Below are 25,921 nucleotides of genomic sequence, written 5' to 3' on the forward strand. Positions count from 1 at the left end.
CATCCATGTGGATGGTGGGGCTTACTGCCCCATGTCTTCCCTTCGGCCTCCACCTGTCATCACCCCCACATCCCCGCCTCATCTTGCAGTCCCCCTCCAGCCCCCCACATCCCCCTCACCCCTGTTAGCAAAATATTGGATCAATAACTCTGTAGGATCGATCTGTAGGTTTTAGAAAGCAAAGCATTCTTATTACAGTGCTGGGTGCACATGCAAATAATTTCGCAAAGGTGAGCGTGCCTTTTGGTCACGTGGTTACAGCTTTTATAGACCTTTCTCATTATACGTTCCTTATCTTTCCCCGAAAAGGCGGTGTTATTCTAACGATTTCCCAGAAATGTTTTACAAAGGTTCCTTCCCACTTGTGCACGCTCTATCAAGCAGAACTAAATGGGTCAGTGGTCTTTCGAGGGTCTCTAGTGGTTGTCCGTAGTCTTCCTCACGATGTCCTCTAGTTGAGTCCTCCTTGAGCACAAGTCAGGGCCCCTTTTCTGATGCAACCTCTTGTTTGTTCTGTAAGCATAACAATCAGTCCCGTAGATGTCTCCTTAACATCTGGCATGTGTAGACAGCTTTGTCTCCTTCATGTCTCCTTCATGTCTCCTTGATATCTGGAGCTTTGTCTTCTTGATATCTATCTGGTTTGTATAGCTTTGAGGGAGCTCCTGCTGTTCCTGGGTTCCTGCAGTTTCTGTACATTCCTCCTTCATCAGCAAACAGGCTACGCAGAGTTTCACGACCCAAAGTTCCCCATAGTTTCACAACCCCTAATTGAAATGTTATCAAAACCAAAATTCATAGGAAAGTAGAAAATTTCACTTCATCACCCTCATGCCCTCCATCCCTCCCCCCACATCCCCCTCACCCCTGTCCACCCATCACCCCTCCCACATGCCCCTCATCCCCCTCCACCCATCATCCCCCCATCCCCCTCACTCCTATCCACCCATCACCCCCCCCACATGACCCTCACCCCCTCCACCCGTCACCCCTCCCACATTCCCCCCTCACCCCCCTCCACCCATCATCCCCCTCACCCCTATCCACTCATCACCCCCTCACACCCCCCTTTCACCCCCATCCACCCATCATCCCCCTCACATTCCCCCTTTCACCCCCATCCACCCATCATCCCCCCTCACCTCCATCCACCCATCACCCCCCCACATCCCCTTTTCACCCCCATCCACCCATCACCCACCCACATTCCCCCTTTCACCCCCATCTACCACTCACCACCCCCCCACTCCCATCTACCCAGCACCCCTCCACATCCCCACTTCTTCCCCTCACCCCCAATCCCCCTCCAGCCCCCCTGGCCCCCCTGATCCATCCCCCACCTCCTGATCCCCCTTCAGCCCCCAAATCCCCCCTCAGCCCCCCCTCGCTCCCCCTCCCAGCCCCTCCTCTCACGGGGGCGGGGCCGCTCCCGCTCCATCTCCCCGCGGGGCGACTGGGGTCCGTGAGGCGGCGGCGGGGGCCGCGGCCCGCTCGGGTCTCCTGCCAGCTCTGCCGCCCTCGGCCTGGCCATGTACGCCGGTCGCAAGCGGAGGAAGCCGGTGCCGCGATGTGAGTGGAGGTGGGGGGCGGGGGGAAGGGTCCCGGTGAGGGGGGAATGTGAAGGGACCGGCACCTGGTAATGCGGCTCTGCCCCGCAGGGTGCGGCCGGGCTCGGCCGAACGTGGCACCTCCAGCCACTCCAAGAAGCATCGGGAGAGGCTGAACCGGGAGTTGGAGCGGCTGGCCGGGCTGCTGCCCTTCCCTGAGGAGGTGGTGGCCGGGCTGGACAAGCTGTCGGTCCTGCGGCTCAGTGCCGGCTACCTCCGCGCCAAGAGCTTCTTTAGCGGTAAGGGGCAGCGCCGGCGGGAGCGGCTGTCTTCCCCTTAGAAATGCTGCTGGTTTTTTGTTTTCCCTCCTTTCTAACACCGGGTTTTCTTGCTTTGCAATCTCGAGGCTCCAGGATGTGCGGAGAGCAGAGCTCCAGCTTGTTCGGGGTTAGAGTGATGTGGGCAGCTGAAGCTGATTTTGTTTGTGGGTTCTGCTGATGTAGAAAAATTGAGGCCGAGCTGAGGATAGCACAAGGGTAGCGGTGTGTTGTGCAGCCCAGTTGGAAAGTTTCGCTGTGCAAGTGACTTCTGTTTTTTCACCTGTTAGAATAGATCAGTGTGCTGCAGTTCATAGTAATTACCTGGGATGCCGTTACAGTTTATTTGGGAACCTTTTAAAATAGACCGTGTTAAAGGTTCTCCTGGGCTATAACGGTTGTACTCAATAGGAGCTCACAGGAAGGTATTTAGGCAGCCCTGGTGAAATAGCAGTGGCTTCAGAATGCTGCATATGACCTCAGAAACACCGTAATTTTCTGTAACTCCAAATCACTGAATGATTTTTTTTTTTTTTACGTTTTCCATTTTCTTTTAAAACCTGCTTGTAGGATTGGCAATCAAGTGAAAACAAAATGAATGGCCTCGGAGAGGAGTTACTTGCCTTGCAGCGTCAGGTCAAATGTGTTTGTTTGTATTGGCTGTGTTTTCTGTGCTGTTTTTGCCCTGAAAAGGAGCTCTGCTGCCTCAGCCTTTGCAACACTCAACGCGTTGCCCGAAACCCGTCATCTGCAACGATGCTCTGAAGCAGAGGAAGACTGGCATGGTGCTGGTGTTCCTGAAGCATGCTTGTTCTTGTGCTGGGTGGGAGTCTGTGGCGCAGTGCAGGCCTCTCTTTTCCCCTGAAACCTTAATAATTTAAAGTTGGCCGCTTAAACAATTTATGAAACTGGAGTAGTGAGTCCTTAAATTGGCAGTTTTGAAATGCTGGTCTTGTTCCGAAGCGTTGCACCAGGAGTTGCTTTGGGGCTTGTCATCCTTTCCAGGGTGATTGTGCTGGGATGCTGTGCCAGCTCAGCCAGGGAAGGGTGGGCCTGGGATGGGCCCACTGCTCCATGAGCATCCTGCTAGGGCTGCGTGTCCTGGGGTTTGACATTCCTGAATCCCCAGCACAGTGGGTTATTTTCGTTTTGCATTGTGAGAAACTGGGAAATTCCTCGTTCTGAGATTCTCTCTCTTTTTTTCTTTTTTTTTTTTTTTTTCCTCCTGTCTTTCTATCTGGTTTGATTTCGTGGCGCCAACTTCCCAACCGCTGGATGCATCAGGGTGTCTGAAGCGATGGGAAGGTTACCACCTCAGTCTGATTTAAGGCAGATCACAGTAATTCAGGTGTGCGAAGGAAGAAGGAAAGCCTCATCCTTTCAGTGATTGCAGACCTAGCTGAGTCTCTTATACAGCTTTAAAGAAAAAAAATCCTTAAAAGGAGCTCTGGAGAAGCCCATCTACGAAGTGAAATGATTTTAAGTGACTTTTGTTCCTTCCAGTGTGCATGCCAGAGTGATGTTGCTCTCTGACAAGCTGTGCTGGAGCTGAGATAAAGTTCATCTTAGGAAGGCTCCGATTCAAAATATTCTGTTTATTCCTTCCTCTCCTGTGTCTTTTTTCTTGCTTCTTAGTCATCTGCCTGTTCAGGTTTGGTTTTTTATTTCCCTTGATCTGTCAGGGAACAGTATTAGGAGGGGCAGCAGGGTCTGCCTGCCTGCTCACTGCTGAGCTGGGTAAGCTTGCGTGCTCTGACTCCTGCTCAGCATCCTTGGAAATGTGGAACGGGATCCCGAGGAGGCTGTTTTAGCTGCTGAATGCTGACAAGTTCTGTGTGAGATCAGATCAGGAAACGCAAGGGGTTTGGGGTCTTTTTGTCTTTACTGAGAGCATCCAGCCCGTCCCAGAGCTGTCAGAAGGCAGCTCGGAAACAGGCAGTGCCAACCCTCGTATTTACTAGGGAGAAGGAGGAGCTGGCATCTCCTTTGCTCAAGTGCATCTCTGCTTGAGTACTCCCGGGAAGAAGACCAAAGAAAAGCAAGGGCAGAAACTGGGGTGTGCTGCCATGCCTCACAAGAAGAAACCTCTTTGTAGTATGTCCTCCTGGAGCCAGTCTCAGGTGGTGCCAATGATCACTGACAATTCACCCACAGCTGGTTTATGCCAGCTGCTGTTTCTCTAGCCCCTGTCTTAAGTAATTCCTTGTGTGTCTCCTCCTAGCTATTTGCGAATTAATTATTTTTAAATTTTATTTCAGCATCTTGATTTACGTGTAGCTGATGTACGGGGAAGTTTGTACGGGCTAAAATCTCCGTGAGCTTCCCTTGTTTTGCTTTGGGCTCCTGATCACCTTCTGGCCATATGATAAACTCTTCAAAATGCAGAGCAGGCTTCACAGCTCTCGTGAAACACGTACCTGCGTTTACATTGCAGCGGCCGATCTGCATCATGGGTTGAGGTGGATTGACTGAGCTGTGTGGTGGCAGCAAACCTGCTGTGGAGCTGTCAGAGGTGGCAGAGATAGAAGCATGCACAGATGCTTCTTGCATGCGCTATCCGAACGGTGGAGTTTTAAATGTTGGTTTGGGGAGATATTGCCAGGAGGCCTTTGATTTTTGAGAAGACATGTTTTTCCTTCATGCAGGAGGATTTTTATATGTTGTACAGGCTCAAGTGAAATTGTCCGTGCTCCCTTTCTGCCTGTCTGTGGGCACGACTAAAGGCTTGCAGTTAGGTGGTAGAAATCAGAGGATTTAAGGCTGCTCAGTATTTTGTTGTTTAATCTTTGGAGTGTCTTAGAGCTTATCAAACATTGTCATTGTTAAGCAGAGTTATTTATCTAAACAAACATTTCCTCAGGCTGACGTGCTGAGTACTGGGTTGGGAGACTGTGCTGTGAAGCCCCTGAGGCCAGGTGGTGGTCTTCTGTCTGTCTTTGGAAGTCCAAAGGACAAATCTTTCCAGTTTAACAAAGTGGGAAGCAGTTTAGTGCCAGGAGTTTGCCACGTGCATTCAGCATCTTTGGGGAAGGGAGGGTTGTGGACCATGGTAGCTCTTGGCTATTGTCTCCTCCTGCAAGGAGCACTGCTTTTCGCCTTGTACACCAGTAACAGAATAAGACTGTTTCGACAAGCGTTGGGGTGCAAGTTGTGCGGACAAGCGTCCTGATATCAGACAGGAGATTCCCTCTGATTTTGAGGTCATAAAGCAGAGAAGTCCCTGGGATTGCAGAGTGCCTGCCCAAGGACAGCAGACTTTCCTGTGGCACAGCGCAGGGCTGATGAGGATGGTAAGAAGCCAGCTGTGCCACCACCGAGCACAACCCACCATGCCAAGTTTGATCCACGGTGGGGTGGAAGAGATGACTTTTGTGATGAAACAGCAGTGCTGTCCTCTGCAAGATGTGCAGGCACCTTTCTTTTACCCTGTTGCCTGGCTTTGCAGCCCAAAGCATATACAAATGCTTTGTACCTGCGGGAATGCAGATGGGGGAGCAGGGCCTCGGGACAACTTGAGATGTTGGGAGAGCTGTCATGCCAGGGAGGTGGACTCCAGTGAGGAGCCCAGCCCTGCCCAGCTCACATCCCATCCTGCTGGGTAAAGCAGCACTGACCCGAACCCAGCACTATTAGCCTGGACCAGTAAGACCAAAAGGAGCTGAAGTTGGTTTCTAAATTGAGGGTCCTATCCAAACGTCAGTGCAAGTTGACTCGGTGGCTTCTACCTTCTCCTTTCTTATCCAGGTCTCTTTTCCTCTACAACAATCCCCCCAAACGTCTTATTTCTTTATTTCCCCTTTGGTGAGACAAATATTTTTAATTCTCGTTCGTTGTCTTAACCTTCCTTCCTGCTCTGCAGGAGGCTCTACCAGTGTGTGTGGCTCAGTAGAGGTGGGAGTGTGCTGCGAGACTGCCAGTGCCTGGAGCTGATGAGCCAGGCACAGTGGTCTGTGTCTCCCTTGAGCCTGGGAGCTCCCTCCTCTCTCCTCCCTGATGCTGATGACTGTCCTTGGGGTGGTGCAGCGAAGCCATGCCACCGAGCAGCCTCGCTCCTGCCATCGTCCCCTCCCTTTCCCCTACCCCATGTCCTGCTCTTGGGCAGCTGGTGCCACTGTGCCGGGGTCTGCATAGCACATCGTACCAGATGAGCCCCAGCAGCTTAGCCTGGTGGTGCCTGGTGGGCTGCTCCCCTCTAATCCTACCCTGTTCCTCCCCTTGATCCTAAGGCAAATGCTGCTGGCTTATGAGGGTCCCTGTTTCTTCTGCCTCCCTCGCCCTTCAGAAGTAGGGAGAGGAGAAGGGAAGATGCTCTAGGGGAAGGTTTGTTGCGGGGTCTCACCCTGCGTGATGATTTGTTAGCAAAATGGAAGATGCCTCAAAGTTGCCTTGTCTTGTGGCTGCTCGATAACATCTGTGTTGCTTGGTCCACTTAAACACTTGGTGGGAAATCAATTGGCAGACCTCAAAATGAGCTAGGGCTCAGTCTGGAGAATCATCTCTCACGGTTTGCTCCTGTAGTGTGCTGGGAAGGTCGTCCAAGCTGTGCTTCTCAACCTACAGTGAGCCTGGCATGGATTGTGGCGTTGGGAGGAGAGGAGGAAAATACCCTGGCATGGATTGTGGCATCGGAAATTTTTGGCTCAAGATGGATTGTCAGCTGTGCAGTCCATCATCGTGGATCAGAGGGTAGATGTAGCCTTCATTTTGGGCCATATGTGGTTTTGAGCTATATGTTTTATACAGAAGGTTAGTGTTGTCTGTCCAAAACCGAAGCAGTTTGCCTCTTCCTTTTGTTTTAAAAAAATAACACTCCTATGGTGTTGAGGGTTTGGGGGTTTTCCCAGAGTCCCCTTAAAATCTTAGGTGGCACCTGTGAGGCTGATATGCAGCCTCAGCACTGAGCCTACCCCTATAAACTATAATACGAATCTGGACAGTTATTGCTAGAGCTGTGATGGCCCAAAAAGTGCCTAAGCTGCTCCCTGGCAGTTGGGTCAGACTGGAAAAGTGCTTAAATTTATGTAGTTATTGTAGATTATATATCTGTGCCCCTGAAACCTGTGCTTAGGCATGAGGGCGTGAGATTGAGACGTGTGTTTATTGATACACGGTTGGTTAGAGAGGACTGATATTACTTGTTTGCTCACTTTGTCTGCTCTCCCACCTTATGAGCTGTTCGGCCACATACTGCAGATAGCTGTAGCAATAAAGCCTAAGGGATGGTTTAAGAAAATAAAGCCTAGTCCTGTGATCACCCTGCTCTCAATTGCCTAGGTAATGAGCTGGCATTGGAGGAGCCATTTAAACTGGGAAGGTCTTGTGACTTCCATTAGGTAGGCAGTTTTCCTGCTGCTTGCTTTCCTTGCCAAATATTTCTCCCTGGCTCTTGTGGCAGTAGCTGGTAGAAAGCTGTCAGAGGTCCCTGGAGTTTACACTGGGCTCTTGGTGCCTGCCTGCTCTGCTGCCTACAAGCCACCAGAGTCTCTCAAGGCTCCTTCAAACGCAAGCATGGGAGCAGAGCTGTCAAGAAACTCCAGGTTAAGGTTTTGGGTTGGGATGCTGCACACCTAAAGCTCCTGGGGGATGAGTGGTGGGAGCAGGAGACTTCAAACTGCTATTGATGCTGCAAGAAGAAGGGAAAGACTGGGAGGTCCTTGTCATCTTTGTCCTTGTTTAAACCTCTTCACGTGCTTCTCCCTTTGAGACCCTAGTGCCTTCGGTGACACAAGAGAAAGTGACATGCAGTCAAGGCCTCCTTGCTTTTAAAAATACAATTAGATCTTTTAACAGGACATCCATTATTCACCATGCGTGTTCATGGAAGGTGGTGTATCCATACCATCCAGGCAGATGATAAAGAATTCATCTATTTAATGAAATTTGTGTCAAGATGGGGCAGTGGCAGGTATTATGAAATGGTAAGTAAAACTGTAGTATGCATTATGAATAAGGAAAGGGAAACTCAAGAAGTATTTGCCAGTTGCTAGAAAATGGGCTCTGTACAGCTCAGCGGTGAGAAACGAACTGATGGTTTGGCAAACTAGGGAGGAGATGGCTCTGCTATCTACTTCTCTCGCCAATTCCGAGGTGTCCTTTCCTTCTAACACATTTGAGACACACCACATTGGAGGAGCTCCTGGCTACATCCACTGATTCTTCCTTGTATGTCAAAGTGGAATAATTTTGCATTGGCTAGGAGGAGCTTGGTTCATGCTTAACAAGGAAAAAAGGTATCCCAAAATAGGATATACTTTACTAAGTGCATGTTCCTGTTCTTTGCTTCTCAAAATAGTTGGAGATGTGTAAGCTTGCTGTAAAACATGTGGGTTAAATGACAGACCAGCAATCAGATTTGGCATGCTGACACCGTAGATGCCATTGGAGAAGCCAGAGAGGAGGTTGCAGTGCTTTGCCTGCCTTCACAACAGCAATTTAGCTTTATGCCGGTTTGAGTGTGTCAATCAAGAAGGCGTTTGGGCCAAATTTTGCTCCCCTGGCATCAAGCTGTTGTTCTCTGCGCTGCGTGCTCCTGACGAGTCGTGGCTGCGTCACCTGCCGGGTTCCCACCAGTGGAGATGAAAGCTTTTGTACGGGTTTCACTGGAGTGTTGCAGAATTCGTGCATTGTGATAGAGGGAGGGAGCTGGGCTTTTCCTTGGCTTTTTTGGGTGAACATGCTTCCTCTTGTGGGTGGATGTGGCAGGTCTTGGAGGATCTCCCCAGCAGTGCCACCAGGCAATGCAAGACCTTGTTAGCAGGGGGAGCCCCTGCCAAGCTAAGGGAGGAGGGAGATTGATGATGTATGATATGGGTGACCTGAGGCTGCTGAGGTAGGGAAGCGAACTCACCTGCTCCCGTGCTGCCAGCGGGTTGTGGCAGGCGTCACCTGCCTTCTACCTGGAACCCATGTGAGCTCATCAGCAAAGCTCTTTTTTTATGGTGGAAGAATCTCTTTATTTATTTATTTTTAAAGGACAATATCATTCTCACTGGGGGGAAACCGTTTTTCTGTTTAGATGACTCTTTTAGATTAAAAATTGAGATTAAAAATGGAACAATTTCAGTTTATTCAAAAGAAACCCAAAGAGGTTTTCTCCTAAATTTCTGATACTTTGTTTCTTCTCTGCAATAAAGTGCAGGAAAACGATTTTGAGGGGTTGTTTTATGTGAGGCTCTGTGTACCAAGCAGCAGTGCTGCAGTTCACTCTGCCTGTGAGCGTCTTGGAGCTGGAGAGGTGGGTGGGAAAGGAAGATCTGGAGATGTCTTATAGTAAGGTTTTTATTCCCATGTCAGTGGAAGACCTGCTTTTCAGGGAATTGGCAAAAATGACAGAAAGAGAGAGGTGGATAGAAGGCAATTTCATTAACAAATAAATCAACCAATCTCTCCCCGGGGAGTGACTGATGTGCACTGGGGCATTGAGGCCTATGGCAGAATGCTTGCAGGGAGCACCATTACCAAAATCCTTCTTCTCTCCACCCCCAAGACCTACTCAGTCTAATAATTGCCATGCAGATGTCCCCACCATCACTTGCAGCTGGATTCGGTGTTTTCTTGCCTCCTTTAAATAATGCCAGCAGTGGCGAGGAGACACGACCCCTCGCTGCTCTTGGAGAGCCATGAAGCAGTTTGGGTTTCCTTCTGCTTCTCCTCCATCAATACCTGGAGTGGGTTTGGGCTTGGGTTGACTCTTTTTTCCTCCTTCACAGTCAGTGGCCAATGCAAAACTCTGCTTTCATTTGGAGGTTTTGCTATGTGGAGGGAAGGGGGCTGGGAGATATCCTCTCAAAAATGTTAATACCCGCTTGTTGGTGCAGAGATTTCTCAGGTCTGCAAGGCCCTGGCAGGTTCAGGAGTTCACTAGCAAACCTGGTAGGCAGCGAGGTGGCCCTTCAGCATCATGTGAAACAGCTTCCTAAGCTGGGCAACGGGGAAACGCCATCCTGGGGATGGAGGGAGGAAAACCACCCCTGTTGGCCCCCCAGCCCTCCTGCTCCAGGGGGATGACAGCACAGGGCCAGGCAGCAGAGACCTGGTGAGCGATGTGGGCACTTGTGACTGAGAACCACCGTGGTGCAGAAAGTGTCCTCCTCCCATAGGGAGGCAGATGCAGGCAGGGAGCTTGCTCCTTGGAGATGGAGCCAGGCAGGGAGAGATTTTCTTCCTCTCAGCTAAAAGGCTTTTAGTGGCAAAACAGCCTGCAGGTCCTGGCAGAAGCTATTTCTTTTTTTCTTTGAAGAAATAGCAGGGAAAATGTGCAAGCCTTGCTGCTTTCAGGTTACCAGCTTGCTGCTTCTCACCTTACTCCTTCCACAGCTGCCAGTGGTGCTGGTGGCTGGAGTGAGGGAGCCCAGGAAAAGCCAATTCTCTCTTCCCTCCCCCCGACCCCGCAAATGCGTGTCCCCAGTTACACAGTGAGGGTCAAGACTGCACCCAGTCTCCCTGCCCAACATGAAGGCAAGTGCCATGTTGGGAAGGGCACCTTTCCCTCTGTGCTGAGCTTGCCCCGTTCTGCCTTTCCCTTCCCTGGGGTAGCCGGGCGGATGGGAAGGATGCCACAGCAGCTCTCTAGCTTGTCTCTGCTCTGTCAGCCTGATGTGCTGCGACAGTTCTGCTGAATCGTTGACCCGAGGGGCTGCGTGGGGCTATTTATGGAGAGACAAAGCCTGGGGACACCAGGTGGGAGGCCAGCCTGAGATGTCTGCAGCCAAGAGTAGGTCATCTTTGGGGTTCCTTGGGTGGCTCAGATGGAAAATGTGCTGTTTGGTGAAGGTCATGGGGAAAACCCCCATGGGGATTCTGGTTTATATGAGAGCAGCCACTCTGCCCCGGTGTTTTGATCCTGTTTGCATGAGCAGGCTGGATTTGGTGGCAGGCATCTGCTTGGAGGACAGTGGGCCATCCTCCCATTTTTAACTTGTGTTTCTCTGGCCCCACAGCTTAGGAGCACCCCTGATGCTGATAGCAAAGTCTATTTTTTTTAGGCAGAAGTCGTGATCAAGTTTTCCTTTTGTGGGGAAATACCAAACCATTAAATCAGACCTGTGAGCAGAGGGCAGCACCCTTTAGCTGCTTTTCTATCATGCAGGTTTTTTATCTTGCACCTCCAGCACAGCAGTCTGGGAGCTAGCAGAAGAGGACTGAAGACCTTTAATAATTCATAGCTCCTGCATTTTGCTGCCAGGAATCAGAAAAGTTGAGCTGCTGGAAGGGGGCTGCCAGAAACCTGCTCCATCCACACCACAGGACCCTGCCTGGGCATTGTGACCACTGTGCTTGCATGCTGCTCTGCCCGATGGCCTGCCTGTGCCTGGGACTTTGTGCAGGCTTCTTGGGATCAAGATCCAGCCAGGGGACCCTGGGTGGTCCCTGGGCAGGAATGCTCACAGTGGGAAGGCTTTCAGGGTGGGGGAGCAGTTGGGATGTGGCAGCATGTGCATGACTGCCCCAGTGTGCTCAGGATGGACCTGCTGTTGTACAAACTCGTGCTGTAACCTTAATCCTGAGGGGAATTTCCTAGACCTCCCAGAAGTGGGGGTTTTGCTGCCATATCAGTTTGATTGTGTGGTGTGTGTTTGTTTGTTTGTTTTTTTCTTTTAATTAAAAGCAATATTAGAACCGGGACATGCTTTGCATTTGGTTATGAAGCAGAGCCGATCTTTGGCATGATTCTGTGGCTAGTGGAAGAACATTTTGTCCCCAAAGCTTCACGTGCGTATTGGTGAGGCTCTGCAGACCCCAGCATCCTTCCTTGTTCCCCCCACCTGTGAGCCGGTGCTCGGCAAATGCCGGCTGAGGATGCAGAGGACTTTGGGATGGAAGGTGAGCCCTGGCAGTGGAAGAGAAGGTGACCTGCCTTTGCTATGTGCTTGCCTTCCCAGCAAAGGAATGCGGATAGATGTGGAGGGGGACACTCCACTTTGGAAACCAACCCAGCCCCTCTGCTTGCAGCTGCCGGATTCAGCTTCAGACCTCGTGGTCCTGGAAGGCTCAGAGATGCATCTGGAGCATCCACCTTTTGCAGTGACTGGGAAGCTGCTCGTCCACAACCTTCTCCACACAGATGCTGAGGTCCTTCAGGCTCTGCTCCATGCAGATGGAGGAGCCGAGTGTCAGAAGCTGCTTTGGGAAGGCACAAGGCAAGCCAAGCATTAAAGAGCCTGGTTTTGTTTACGCGCAGGTGGCTGGTGCCTTGTGCCTTCTGACTTGCTGCTCTGTCTCGGCTCGTGGCACTGCTCCCACTGACAGTATTATGAGGTGTTAAATTACATTTAGGGTCTGCTTGATGCTCCTGTGAAATATGTTCACCTGATTCATGTCAATGTGAAACAATGCTAGGGCCATAGGGTGAAATGTGACCTCTAACCATTCTGCTTGTTCTTGTATAACCACAAGCTTAGGAAAAACAGAATGGTATGTATATAGTTTCTGTTTCTTGTAAAAGCCACTTAACGAACATTTTAGAATACCAGCTTAAACTGTTTTGTTGCGAACAGGGTGGCTTTTAGTTTGTGTAAATATAGGTATACTGAAATAACTGTGTATAAGTTATTTGTCATATGTATTTGTTAAAAGGGAAGTGTCTGTTGTGTTTAGTTGATGAACTTGCTTAAGTTTTAATAACCACAGCTTTTATTGCATAAAATGTCGGCCACTACACAAAATGTCTGCTACTGTGCCTAAGCAGTAAAGGGCTTAATCGGAGATACATTGTCTAGAAGACACCCCCCCCCCCCCCGAACACTGAAGAAAGTTTGAGAAGCTTCTGGAAGGACCACTGCACCTGTGCAACTTGGGGGTGGAGAGGTTTGGGTTTTTTTTCTAAGAACATGCCTATTATGAATATGTAACTAGTACTAGGCTATAAAAGAGGTTGTTTTGTTTTTCACTGTGTGCGTCTTGGTGGAGCAGAGACTCCCAGTGCACCCAGCGCTTTTTGCTTGCTTTTATTCGCTTAATAAATTGTAAACTTTAATTGGAATCCTGTTTTAGACTAAATTATTTATGACAATTTGGAGGCTCATCCGGGATGGTCTTAGTTCCTGAATTCTGATTCAATCTAGGAGGGGCACCCACACCATTTTGGTGGCTCCTGATCAGGTCGGGTCGGGACTAACGCCATCCTGAACTTGAATAAGAGCAAGCAAAGAATTTGATTTTTTTGAGCTCCCTTGCCGGCTGCAGCAGTTTGTTTTGCCCGTAATTCTGCATGTGAAGATCCGAATGAAGACAACGGAGTCGTAAGTATTTAAGGCGAATACTGTTCGGTTGGGTGGGATTCGGTTGCCTGTGTGTATATAAGAGTGTGATTGAGACAGAACCTGGTTCCGAAGCGATTGTGGAGGTCTTCTAACTGCGGTTCCAATCTCCCGCGAGAGACTTGGCCGGTGAAGGACCGAAGCGATTCCTATAGGATTTGTGGGTGGGTGATAGGTCCTAAACCCCCTGCAAGACACTCTTACCGGCAACCAAGGGCTGTAGGAATTGCCACACTAAAATTCCTAGATGGGTCAGAAAAAATTGAAGACCCAGGACCAGAAGAAAGGGAGCAAATTACCAGATATACTATTAGAAAGTCCATTAGGAATAATGATTAGGAATTGGAATGAGAGGGGCCTCAGAAAAGGAAAAAGTAAATTAAAGTTGATTCAATATTGTACGGTTGAGTGTCCGAAGGAACCTTTAAAACCACATGTCTTTTGGCCTGGTTTTGGATCTTTTGAGGAGTGGATTTGCCAAGCCTTAAATATATATGTTCATTTAAAGGAGCCTTTTAGTCAGGAGAAAAGTGATTATGCAGGATTGTGGATCAGGACTTCACATCCTTTTCCGGCCTCAATATTTACATTAAAAACAGATGAGAAGTTTGAGGAAAAAGAACTTAAAAATGAAAAAGAAGAAGAAAGAGATGATAAATGGGAGCCACTAGATAATTTACCACCTCCATATCTTAAGAATCCTCCTCCTGCGGTGGCTCCCCCCCTGGTGTCCGTAGTACCTCCTTCACTAACAGCACCGGAATTAGACCAATCTCCGGCTGCATGTACGAGAAGCAGGACTGCTGTATCTGAGGGAGCTTCTCTATATCCCTTACGAGAGGTACCCCTCGGAGGCGATCAGGGAGGCATCGGGTTTGTGGCAGTCCCATTAAATACCACAGATGTAAGAAATTTTAAGAAAGAAATGGGGACCCTATTAGGTGATCCCCTCGGAGTAGCTGAAAAGCTGGATCAATTCTTAGGTCCCAATACTTATACCTGAGAAGAAATAGAGTCCATTTTAGGGATCTTATTTACTGCTGAGGAGAAGGGAATGATTAGGCAAGCTGGAATGAGAATTTGGGAAAGACAGAATCAAGTGGGACCCCCGGGAGATCAGAAATGGCCAAATGTGGATCCCCGCTGGGATCACCAACAACTCCAAGGAGGACAAAACATGAGAGATTTGAGAACATTAATCATACAGGGAATAAGGGAACCAGTTCCTCGAGGCCAAAATATTAATAAAGCATTTAATGAACAACAAGGAAAAGATGAATCTCCAACAGAATGGTTGGAGAGGTTGAGAAAAAGCCTACAGATGTATTCAGGAATTGATCCAAATACAGTGGCTGGGACTGCACTTCTGAGGACACAATTTGAGCTAAAACTTGGGGGGATATAAGAAGGAAATTAGAAAAACTAGAAGACTGGCAAGAAAGAGGATTAGAGGAGTTGCTTAGAGAAGCCCAGAAGGTCTATGTTAGGAGAGACGAGGAAAAACAGAAAGCGAAAGCAAAAATTTTTGTAGCGGCAGTAAGAGAAAGCCAGAAAAATAAGACTCCATCTGGAGAACAAAGAGAAAAGAGAATAGAGCAGACACCCCGGGGACAGCCTTATCGAGAAAAGTTCACAATTCCTGTCTGTTACTACTGTAACAAGAGGGGACATGTTCAGAGGAACTGCCGTAAACGGGAAAAAGACGAGAAAATGTTTAAAGAAGAATAGGGGTGTCAGGGGCTATATCTTTTGGGGACTTCAACATCAACAGAGCCCTTGATAAAATTATTAATTGGTTCCCATAAAGAGGAAGTTTTATTTTTAGTGGACACAGGAGCTGAAAAATCCACTATTCAAAAACTTCCAAAAGGAATAGAAAAAGGGAAGAATTATATGTCAGTAGTAGGGGCAAAAGGAGAGCCTTTTAAAGTACCTGTTTTAAAAGATGTAAGAGTAGAAACGGAAAAGAAAATTTGCCTTAATGATTTACTTTTGCTCCCTGAAGCGGAATACAATTTATTATGAAGAGATTTAATTTTGAAATTAAACTTGGGCATTCACAGTCAAGGGGACAGATTGCAGATTAAATTATATACTTTAACACAAGATGATGAAAAAGCCATTAACCCTTCAGTATGGTATAAGGAGGGGGAAACTGGAAAGATAGAAAGGGACACCATAAATGTTCAAATAATAGATCCGCATCGTCCAATTAGAGTCAAACAATATCCTATACCAATGGAGGGTCGAAAAGGACTAAAACCCGTAGTTGACAGACTTTTGGAAAAAGGAACTTTAGAACCATGTATGTCACCCCATAATACACCCATCCTTCCCGTAAAGAAACCGTATGGGTCATACAGAATGGTACAGGACTTAAGGGCAGTAAATCAGCAAACAATCACTAAATTCCCTGTGGTAGCAAATCCTTATACTTTGAGTCATGTTTCTCCCAGACATACTTGGTGTAGTGTAATAGATTTGAAGGATGCTTTTTGGACCTGTCCTCTGGATGAGGGATCCAGAGATTATTTTGCCTTCGAGTGGGAGGACCCCGAAATGGGATGAAAGCAACAATTAAGATGGACTGTGCTACCACAGGGGTTCACAGAGTCACCAAATTTATTTGGACAAACTTTAGAGAAAATTTTACAGGATTTCACTTTACCCAGGAAGGTAAAGTTATTACAATATGTGGACGATCTATTGTGGGAGAAACTGAAGATAGAACCCGAGAAGCCACTATTAAATTGTTAGATTTTTGGGGAGAAAAGGGATTAAAGGTGTCTTGATCAAAACTACAGTTTGTAGAACAAGAAGTAAAATATTTAGGACATTGGCTGAGTAAGGGAAGAAAAAAGTTAGATCCTGACAGGGTATCTGGAATCCTATCCTTAAGACCCCCACAAACTAAAAAGGAAATTCGACAAATATTGGGATTATTAGGATATTGTAGACCATGGCTTGAAAGCTACAGCGAAAAAGTAAAATTTTTATATGAGAAATTAACTAATAACCAACTTAAATGGTTCACAGAAGATGATCAAAAATTCGAGGAAATAAAAAGGGCGTTAATACAGGCACCTGTATTGAGCCTCCCAGATCTGGAAAAACCTTTCTATCTCTTTGTGAATACATCAAACCAGACAGCATATGGAGTCCTTGCTCAAGACTGGGCAGGAATTAAGAAACCTGTGGGGTATTGTTCCAAGTTACTTGATCCGGTAAGTAGAGGATGGCCTGCTTGTCTCCAAGCTTTGGTCGCTACAGCATTGTTAATAGAGGAAGTTAGGAAAATTACCTTTAGTGCCCCTTTAAAGGTGTATACTCCACACAATGTTAGAAGCGTATTACAACAAAAAGCGGAAAAATGGTTAACAGATAGCCGGATCCTAAAATATGAAGCAATACTAATTGACTCCCCTGACTTAGAACTGAGGGCAATCTCTGCTCAAAGTCCAGCACAATTTTTGTTTGGAGAACCATCGGAGAAATTACAACATAACTGCTTAGAAGTAATTGAGACCCAGACTAAGGTGAGACCAGATTTAAGAGATATTGAGTTAGAGAAAGGAGAACCACTGTTTGTAGATGGTTCCTCCCGAGTGGTAGAAGGAAAATCAGGATATGCAATAATTAATAAGGACCTAGAGCCTGTGGAGTCAGGACCTTTGAGTCCATCATGGTCAGGTCAGGCTTGTGAGCTGTATGCCCTATATAGAGCTCTAGAACTATTAAAGGGAAAGAGTGGGACTATATTTACAGATTCTAAATATGCATATGGAGTGGTTCACACTTTTGGAAAAATTTGGGAAGAAAGAGGTTTGATTAATACCTAAGGAAAGAATCTAATACATCAAGAATTAATAGTGAAGGTTTTAAAGGCATTAAGAGAACCAAAGGAGATAGCAGTGGTACATGTGAGAGGACATCAAAAGGGACTAGATTATCGAACCAGAGGAAATAACCTAGCAGATAGAGGCCCAGGAAGCAGCCCTGAGGACTCAAGTCACTAAAATTAATGTAGTACAAACACAGGAAGACATTAGCGAAGAAAAACTAGAGGAGAGAGAGAAGAAGTTTACTCCTGAGGAACAGGCAAAATTAGAGAAAATAGGAGCTAAGACAGAACAGGGAAAATGGATGTTGCCTGATGGGGGAGAAATGCTACCAAAAGCTTATGCCAGACAAATATTAGAATGGTTGCATGTGCAAACACATTGGGGCACAAAAGCGTTAAGCGATCATTTCCTTAAACAATTCGGCTGTATTGGGATTTTTGAACTAGCAAAGCAAATTACACAAGGATGTTTAACTTGTCAAAAGGTAAACAAAAAAGTGTTTCGACAAGCAGCCACAGGGGGGAGAAAAACAGTTTACAGACCTTTCGAGAAAGTACAAGTTGATTTCACTGAATTGCCCAAGACAGGGAGCATAAAATATTTACTGGTAATAGTGGATCATTTAACACAATGGGTAGAAGCTTATGCTGTGGCACGAGCTACGGCACAAATGGTGGTAAAAATTTTATTAGAACACTTAATACCTAGATATAATACAGTACATCGATTCTGATCAGGGCACACACTTTACTTATAAAATAATAAAATTATTATGCCAATCATTAGGTATTCAGTGGGAGTACCACACTCCATGGCACCCACAAAGCTCAGGGAAAGTAGAAAGAATGAATCAAACAATAAAACAGCAATTGGCTAAATTAATGATTGAGATACAAATGCCCTGGACAAAATGTTTACCACTGGCACTTTTAAACATAAGAACTAAACCACATAGTGAGACTGGATTGTCACCATATGAAATGTTACATGGCATGCCTTATTCTCAAGGAATGCCTTTAGGGAACAATGTAGTTGAGGATCGTAATATCCAAAAGTGTATAATTACAATTGGAAGGGGATTAAAAGAACTAAGAGAAAATGGGATGATAGCTCAAACACCCCCCTTAGGATTTGCAGTTCATCAGTTACAACCAGGAGATAAGGTTCTGATAAAAACATGGAAAGAAGAAACTCTGTCTCCCCTTTGGGAAGGACCTCTTCTCATTTTGTTAACTATAGAAACGGCTGTGAGAACTGCTGAAAAAGGATGGACACATGTGTTGCGAGTGAAAGGTCCAGTAAAGGAGTGGAGGATCACCTTTGAGCCTGGAGAAACTAAGCTAACTATCAAACAAACTTAAAGAGATTTTTTGTTCAAAGAGTATAAACTAAATTGTTGTGGGAATTTCATTATAACTACTCCTGTAGAATTAATGAACAGGGATATCTTTGAATACACATTTATTAGGAAAGGTAGTTTGATAATAACAGGGGATCAATAATATATTAGTGTATGAGAAGGATTGGCAAGAAGTAATACCCTTTTAAGTCCCAAGAGAAGGGCTAGTATCAGTACATGTTCATTGTGTAAACGGTTAGGTTTTATTGTTATCAGTTCAACCAGAGAATTTTTTTGATTAAAAAAATTACCCCTTAAAGATTAAGAAAGAGGGCAAGACCGGAGGGGTACAGGCGGTGCGATTTAAAAGGTCTGCCAAGGGCTGCAGCCCCTTTGGGCTGTGACCGCTAATCGCTATGGCCCTGACCGGACCTCTTCTGGTTCTACTTGGGGTAAGCTTCTTAACTCTGGTTATGGCAAACAACTGTAGTCAATTTGTAGTAACTACTTGGAGGGGACGAATAAGCTCTCAGACCTTGGTCTACCATACTATTTATGACTGTAAAGGTCAGAAAATGGGAGACTGTATTCATAACCAAACCCAGTATGCTCTATAAAAAGAAAATGAGAAGATTGTATCCTATGATCCAAAGGAACTCCCCTATCAATATTGGGTAGAAATGAAGACAAATTCGGAGGTAGGAAGATTAATTGGAGTAAGTAAGATTATAACCCATTTGAACACGCCGGTGTCGGTAATTTTTGATGCATGTGATATTATAGATGATGATTTAGACACTAATTGTGGGAGTTTAGAGCGGAGATGGTACTACAGTAATCGACCAAAATACATTTGCCCAGGTGGACGCCAATGTCAAATAAATCCTGATTATGTACCCAGTCGAACCACAAGATATCAGTCAGCACACCTATGTGGAAGAAGGGAATGGTCTTGTGTATGTTGGGATACTGCAGGCTGGGGATATGATAGTCAATGTGGGAATTTACAAGCTTCCATCACTAGGGTGCAAACAGATAGTAATTGTACAACCCATGCCTGCTATCTAGTAAACTTAAACCTTATAAATTTAGAAATTTGGAAACAGAAAAAAATAACCAAAATTGGACTTAAGATATATGGACCTGGGGAAGATCCAGGTGTAGTTATTAGTATTGAAATCAAAGAAAAGACAAAAGAATCATTACAACATAGACTATTATTCAACTCATTTTATCATGAATTAGAAACAGGAGTGAAATATGAAATTCCCACAGTTGCTAAAAATTTATTTGTGAATCTTGCTGAAAACATTGTGAAATCATTGAATATAACTAATTGTTATGTTTGTGGTGGAATAAATCAAGGTGAACGATGGCCATGGGAAGCTATGGAGAGCAACATAAGCAATCCCCAAACATGGAAAACAATGGGGAAGGATAATAGGAAACAACAATGGGTACTTCAAACGAGTATAATTGGAAGGAGTTGTTGGCAAAATCTAAAAGAAAATGGAAGACAAGTAACCTGGAGTGTGAAGGAGGTTACCTATGGAATGAAACTCAAAATAGCTGGGATAAATGGGGAAGCCCACTAGAAATGAATAATCAATTTAAGAATTGGACCAATGGAAAAAACATACCAAATGGTTGGCCAGCTCCTGGGGGACATTATTTGATTTGTGGTAAACTAGCCTATGCTTATTTACCAAAGAATTGGGCAGGATCTTGTGCATTGGGAACTATAAGACCCAGTTTTTTCCTCTTACCCATAAATAGGGGAGAGCGGTTAGGAATCCCAGTATATGCTGAAGCTAATGAGCTAAGAAAAAAGCACCAAAAATGAAGCCTACAAATTGGAAATTGGAAAAATAATGAATGGCCTCCAGAGAGAATCATTGCCTACTATGATCCAGCTACATGGGCAGAAGACGGATCCTGGGGTTACAGGACCCCAATATATATGCTTAATAGAATAATTAGGTTACAAGCTGTAGTAGAAATAATTGTGAACAAAACTGGGGATGCACTTGGATTAATTGCAAAGCAAAATACCAAGATGGAACTTCTTTGTATCAAAATCGCCTAGCTTTGGATTATTTGCTAGCACAAGAAGGAAGAGTCTGTGGAAAATTTAACCTTAGTAATTGTTGCTTAGAGATTGATGATGAAGGAAAGGCTATAAATGAGCTTGTAAAAGAAATTAAGAAAATTGCGCATGTCCCAGTTCAAACTTGGAATGGAATTAATTTAGGAGGATTTTGGGAAAATTTTATGGATGGTAATTGGCTTACTAAAATCGGAATTGTTATATTGGGAGCATTTGCAGGATTGTTGATAACTCCATGTTTAATACCTTGTTTTATTAGACTAATACACTCAGTTATACAAGGAATGCAGATAACTTCAATACCTGTTGATTCAGAACCAGGGAAAGAAAAAACTAATTTCCTGATTATATTAAAAACAAAAGAAGATCCAAAATGGATACCAATTCGGCAAGTATTGACTCAATTAGAGACAAAACCACGAATCAATATCATAAAAAAGAAGATGGGGGATTGTGAAATATGTTCACCTGATTCATGTCAATGTGAAACAATGCTAGGGCCATAGGGTGAAATGTGACCTCTAACCATTCTGCTTGTTCTTGTATAACCACAAGCTTAGGAAAAACAGAATGGTATGTATATAGTTTCTGTTTCTTGTAAAAGCCACTTAACGAACATTTTAGAATACCAGCTTAAACTGTTTTGTTGCGAACAGGGTGGCTTTTAGTTTGTGTAAATATAGGTATACTGAAATAACTGTGTATAAGTTATTTGTCATATGTATTTGTTAAAAGGGAAGTGTCTGTTGTGTTTAGTTGATGAACTTGCTTAAGTTTTAATAACCACAGCTTTTATTGCATAAAATGTCGGCCACTACACAAAATGTCTGCTACTGTGCCTAAGCAGTAAAGGGCTTAATCGGCGATACATTGTCTAGAAGACACCCCCCCCCCCCCCCCCCCCCGAACACTGAAGAAAGTTTGAGAAGCTTCTGGAAGGACCACTGCACCTGTGCAACTTGGGGGTGGAGAGGTTTGGTTTTTTTTCTAAGAACATGCCTATTATGAATATGTAACTAGTACTAGGCTATAAAAGAGGTTGTTTTGTTTTTCACTGTGTGCGTCTTGGTGGAGCAGAGACTCCCAGTGCACCCAGCGCTTTTTGCTTGCTTTTATTCGCTTAATAAATTGTAAACTTTAATTGGAATCCTGTTTTAGACTAAATTATTTATCACACTCCCATCACATCTGAGCGCGGCAGCTCCTTGGCCTGCGTAGCACAGGAGATGGGAAAGGCATTTGCTCTCCCTGAGCAGGAGCAAGGGAGTGCACCAGGCAGCCTGCAGTGGTTTACCAGTGGCCAAATGCTGTCCCCTGTCCTCACAGTGCTTGCAAGAAGCTTTCCAGCTTTGCTGCAGTTTCCACTGTTGCCTGGACAGGCCTGCCATGAACAGGCTTGTTACCTTACTCTTTAAATATTATCCACCCTAAAATATTCCCAGGATTTGTTCTCTTGAGGAGTACAGTACAAAATTTACAGACGTGTCTTTTAGCTATACTGAGTGACGAATTTCCTCATCTGTGTTGACTGCATCGATTGCTGTGACCGCAGGTGTCTATGTTTGTATCCAGGTGTGTGGTTTTCCATCTTGTTTTTGTCCTGTTGTGAGCTGTGGCTTGCCTCAATTTGATTGAATAAACCCATCATGTTGCTGAACAGCAAGGAAACATCATTGACTGGGCTGTCTTATCCGGATTGTACCCTTCAAAAAGACATGTTCCTTATCCTGGAAGAGTGGGGTTTGCTGCAATGCCTTTTGTGTAGGGCAGGCTTTTGCTGCTGTTGGTCCACTGTCCTTTGCAGAGTCAGGGCATGCATGAGCTGCTCTGTTCTAGTTCGGCATTGCAAAGAAATGCTGGAAGCACTGACTGCCCCAGGAAGAGCAGAGCTGCTGCCACGCCTAGCTATGGCTGAATGATAGGAGAGATTTAGTGATCTCACTAAACATGTTCTTTTGTGCTGCTGGTTGCAGTTAACTGCTGGTAAACACAGGACCTGTAGGTATGCTGCTGATGCCTATCTGCTTTAATGATCCCTGGCTTTAAGGGCTCTTTACTTGTAGGTTGTTCACGGTCAGGGCGGGGGCGAAGTTGAGGGTGTTGCGGGGATCAGGAAATATCCTGTTAAAATCAGCTCTTTTAGGGGGGTGAAGCAAAGGGCTAACTACATCACTGCTTCCCCTGGCACAGTGTTGTCTAGCTTTGCAGCCATGCCCACATTTCAGATGTTTGTGGTGGTGGCTTGTGTGTGTTACTGCAGCACTGAAGTCAATTCCTTTTGCTTTGCACAGTTGCTCTAAAGAATCACGGTGCCAGAGAAGCGGAGGGGGATGAAGATTGCGGCAACGGACCAGCTCTGGGCTCAGCAGCGGTACAGGAGGGCGAGCTGCTCCTACAGTTAGTGCTCCTTGCTGGCCACCTCTCCTTGGCAGACACTTTCAAGGGATTTTCCTGTTGTCCCTTTTCCAGTTCCTCTGAATTGTACCCAAAGAGCAGGCTGTTCTGTTATTGATTGCAGGATGTTTTGATGAAGGAGTGATTTTACCTGGTGTGGCTCATAGTGCTTCTGACTGGGCAGAGGTTTAAGACCTCCTCAGGTCCCTGGGGCAGCAACTGTGTGCTTCTCCCATCCTTCCTCCATCCTTCCTGAAGAAAATTGCCATCTGTAAATTGTCCATGTGTAAGAAACCCTCCATCTTGGTGGAAGCAGTGCTGAACTTGGACTAGATGACCTTTCAAGTTTCCTTCCATCCCAAGCTATTCTATGATTCTCTGATCCAGAGATCCAGCTCCTCTGTTTCTCTGCCCTCGTGTGTAAATACGCCATAGGTGTGACATGGGAGCCAAGCAAAACAAGACACTTTGAGTGCGGTTTTCAACATGGGCATGCTGGTCCTGACTTGGGGACGTTGTCCAAACACTGGTGAAGACAGGGAACAAAATGTCATGGAAGTCTTCTCTGATTTTCAGGCAGTGATGCATGACACTGAGTACATACATAGGTGCTAAGGGGCCGTATGCTCAGCCCGTACACACAGGGTATGGGATGTATCCCTGGAGCTCTGCAAGATGCATATAGCTGGCTCCTTTGGTGATGCTGGAGGCAACGCTGGTGATGCTGCAGCATGGTTGGGCTGAGCCTGCTGCTTCTATGGTTTATTCAGAGACGCCAGGAGATGACCTTCTGTCTACAAACTGTACGTGGTGAATAGGAAGAGGTCAGGCTCCAGCAGTATGAGGTCCTGCAAGGGCACCCAGGCACAGGCTGCAGTGCTGGCCCCTGCCTGGCTGTGGTCCAGAGTGGGGCAAGCATGCTTGTCAGCCCCAGATGCTATCCAAAAGCTCGCTCAGCAGTAAGTGTAATTACTGTCCTGCTTGAGAGCTGCGAAGCCAGGTTCTCAGTGTCTAGTGAGAGAAATGCTAAAGCCAGGGTGGTTGTTAATCAAAAACCTGTCTGCTGTGGATATAACACAACTGTGCTCAGCAGGGCTGGCTGGGGATTGATGTCCTGCTCATCAACTCCTCCCAGATTCTGATGCCATTCTTTTAGAGGTACAAAGCTGGTTGTTAAAAGCTCTGGGTTTAGGTTTGGCTCTCCCAGGGGTCCATCTGCATGAGGCTGGACTTGGCAGAGGCTCAGGACCTGCCACTGTGCCCCAAGGAAACCCTCCTACATGTTTATAAAACTCTTCCACCTGGTCTGTCACCCTTGATGTCCAAACATCCTCTGTCTCAGCTCTTGGTCCGCCCTGATTCTTCCCTTCCCCTCCTCTAATTTTCCAGCCTTATTTTTTTGGTCTGTCCTTTCCTATCAAGGCTATTTCCAGCAGCAATCTCAACAGAGGAAGGTATTTGAAACTGAGATTAAGCATGAAAATGCCTCTAAGGGACCAAAGCCTTAGCAAGGCTGAGAACCAGATGGACCACCTCTGCCCAGCTGCACAGCGATGCAGGTACACATGGCTGTCTGCAGGATATTAAATCTGCCTGCTGGTCAGAGTGCTCCAAGATGCTGCTTGCTCCTGCCATGCCAGAGCAATGCCTCTGAAACTGCTCAAAGGGTTAAAGTGCATTTAGCAGCACTAATTAACCTCTGCAGCAGATTCCTACACATTGAGATCAACTCCAGTAAACAGAGAGAGCGTTTGTGCCCAGAATAAAGGGAAGGAGAGGGGGGAGAAACACCAAACTGGACAATGAAATGGGAGTTGGCAGCAACAATAGCTGGACTTGGCTGAGACTATACACTAGACCCTAATTAATCCTGATGTCTATACATTACAAAGTGGGGGAAGCAGGCCAGGGTTGGCTACTGTGCCTTCCCTGGCTGCAGCCAGGTTAGTGGTACATGGTGGTTTTGGCTCTGGACGGCCATAGGGCTTCTGGGGTCCATGCTGCAGGAGGACCCCTGTCTTCTAGAGTGCTCCTGCTTCTAGCTGGCAGGAGTGTCCCCATGGGGAACTGTTGCCCTTAGGGAGGTGTGGCCGCGTGGTCCTGTCACAGCAGTGAAAGCTGTTTGGCTTCTGGGCAGCTAAACTGGTGATTTTCTTGGATTTTCATGGCTTTTGCTCTTAGGCAGCACCACAGGCTTCAAGGTGTTTACTGGAAGTCTGTCAGGATCCTTTCAGAGCTGGGGAAGCTGAGTCACAGAGTGATGCCTAGCACTTGGGGACAGGGGATGACTCCTGTGAGCCTGCTCCCAGCCCTGGCAAGGTGATGACAAGGTCTTCAAAGCACTGGGCTGTGTGCCACAGAGACTTGCTTCGCATGGTTGGCAAAGGTTGGTGTAGCCCCTGCAGCACTTAGGGGTGCTCACCTGGATCCTGCCAGTGCCTGTGTTATGTTCTTCTGCGTATTAGCTCCTGCCTGGTGCCAGAGAGCAAGGATGAAAAGCCAGGGCTCCTGGGACAGCAGCTGCACTCCCAAACTGGTGGGGAAGCTCCTCTGCACCTTCTGATCTTCACTGATCTCCAGGTGCAAAGGGCACTGTCAGCCAGCATCCTGCTTCCTTCTCCTGTGTCCTGTCCTGCCAGTCCTGGCGCTACTGGCTCAGAGAAAATGCCCAAATTACTTTTCAAATTTGTTAAGCTGGTAGGAACAAGCCTGTCTTGAGGAAGAGGGAGGCTCTGAGCATCTCAGCCCATTCCTGCTGGGATATTAACTTTGCAGCCCTGGAGCTTAAGGAGAGGATGGAAGGGCCAGTGAACTGTAAAATATCTAAGTTATGTAAAATTAAAAATGCATTGGAAACTTCAGATTGATGACTGCATTTGCTATTTCCTGTGGGCAGGGCTTAGTGCTTCAAACTTGCATGAGCAAAGCAGCTTGAGTGTGTATTTTGTGAAAACAGAGCACAGCGTTCAGCCTGTTTGGGTGGAGCACTTGCACAAATGAGCACATGCTCCAGGACAGGCTGTTAGCATTGTGTAAATCTGTACACCGTGCAGAGAGACATCTTCAGAGCAGGAGTAGGATGACTGCATGCATCTTGTGGCTAACATGTGCATCCCA

General features: G+C 46.4%; 1 pseudogene; it reads left to right on the top strand.

Annotated features, from left to right (window-relative positions):
• The first annotated feature begins 1,529 nt into the window (after nt 1–1,529).
• Nucleotides 1,530–25,921, top strand: part of LOC104350361 (aryl hydrocarbon receptor-like) — a 57,122-nt pseudogene continuing 32,730 nt past the window's right edge.

This window comes from Leptosomus discolor, chromosome 5 (genome assembly GCF_034619465.1).
Source record: "Leptosomus discolor isolate bLepDis1 chromosome 5, bLepDis1.hap2, whole genome shotgun sequence".
NCBI lineage: Eukaryota > Metazoa > Chordata > Aves > Leptosomiformes > Leptosomidae > Leptosomus > Leptosomus discolor.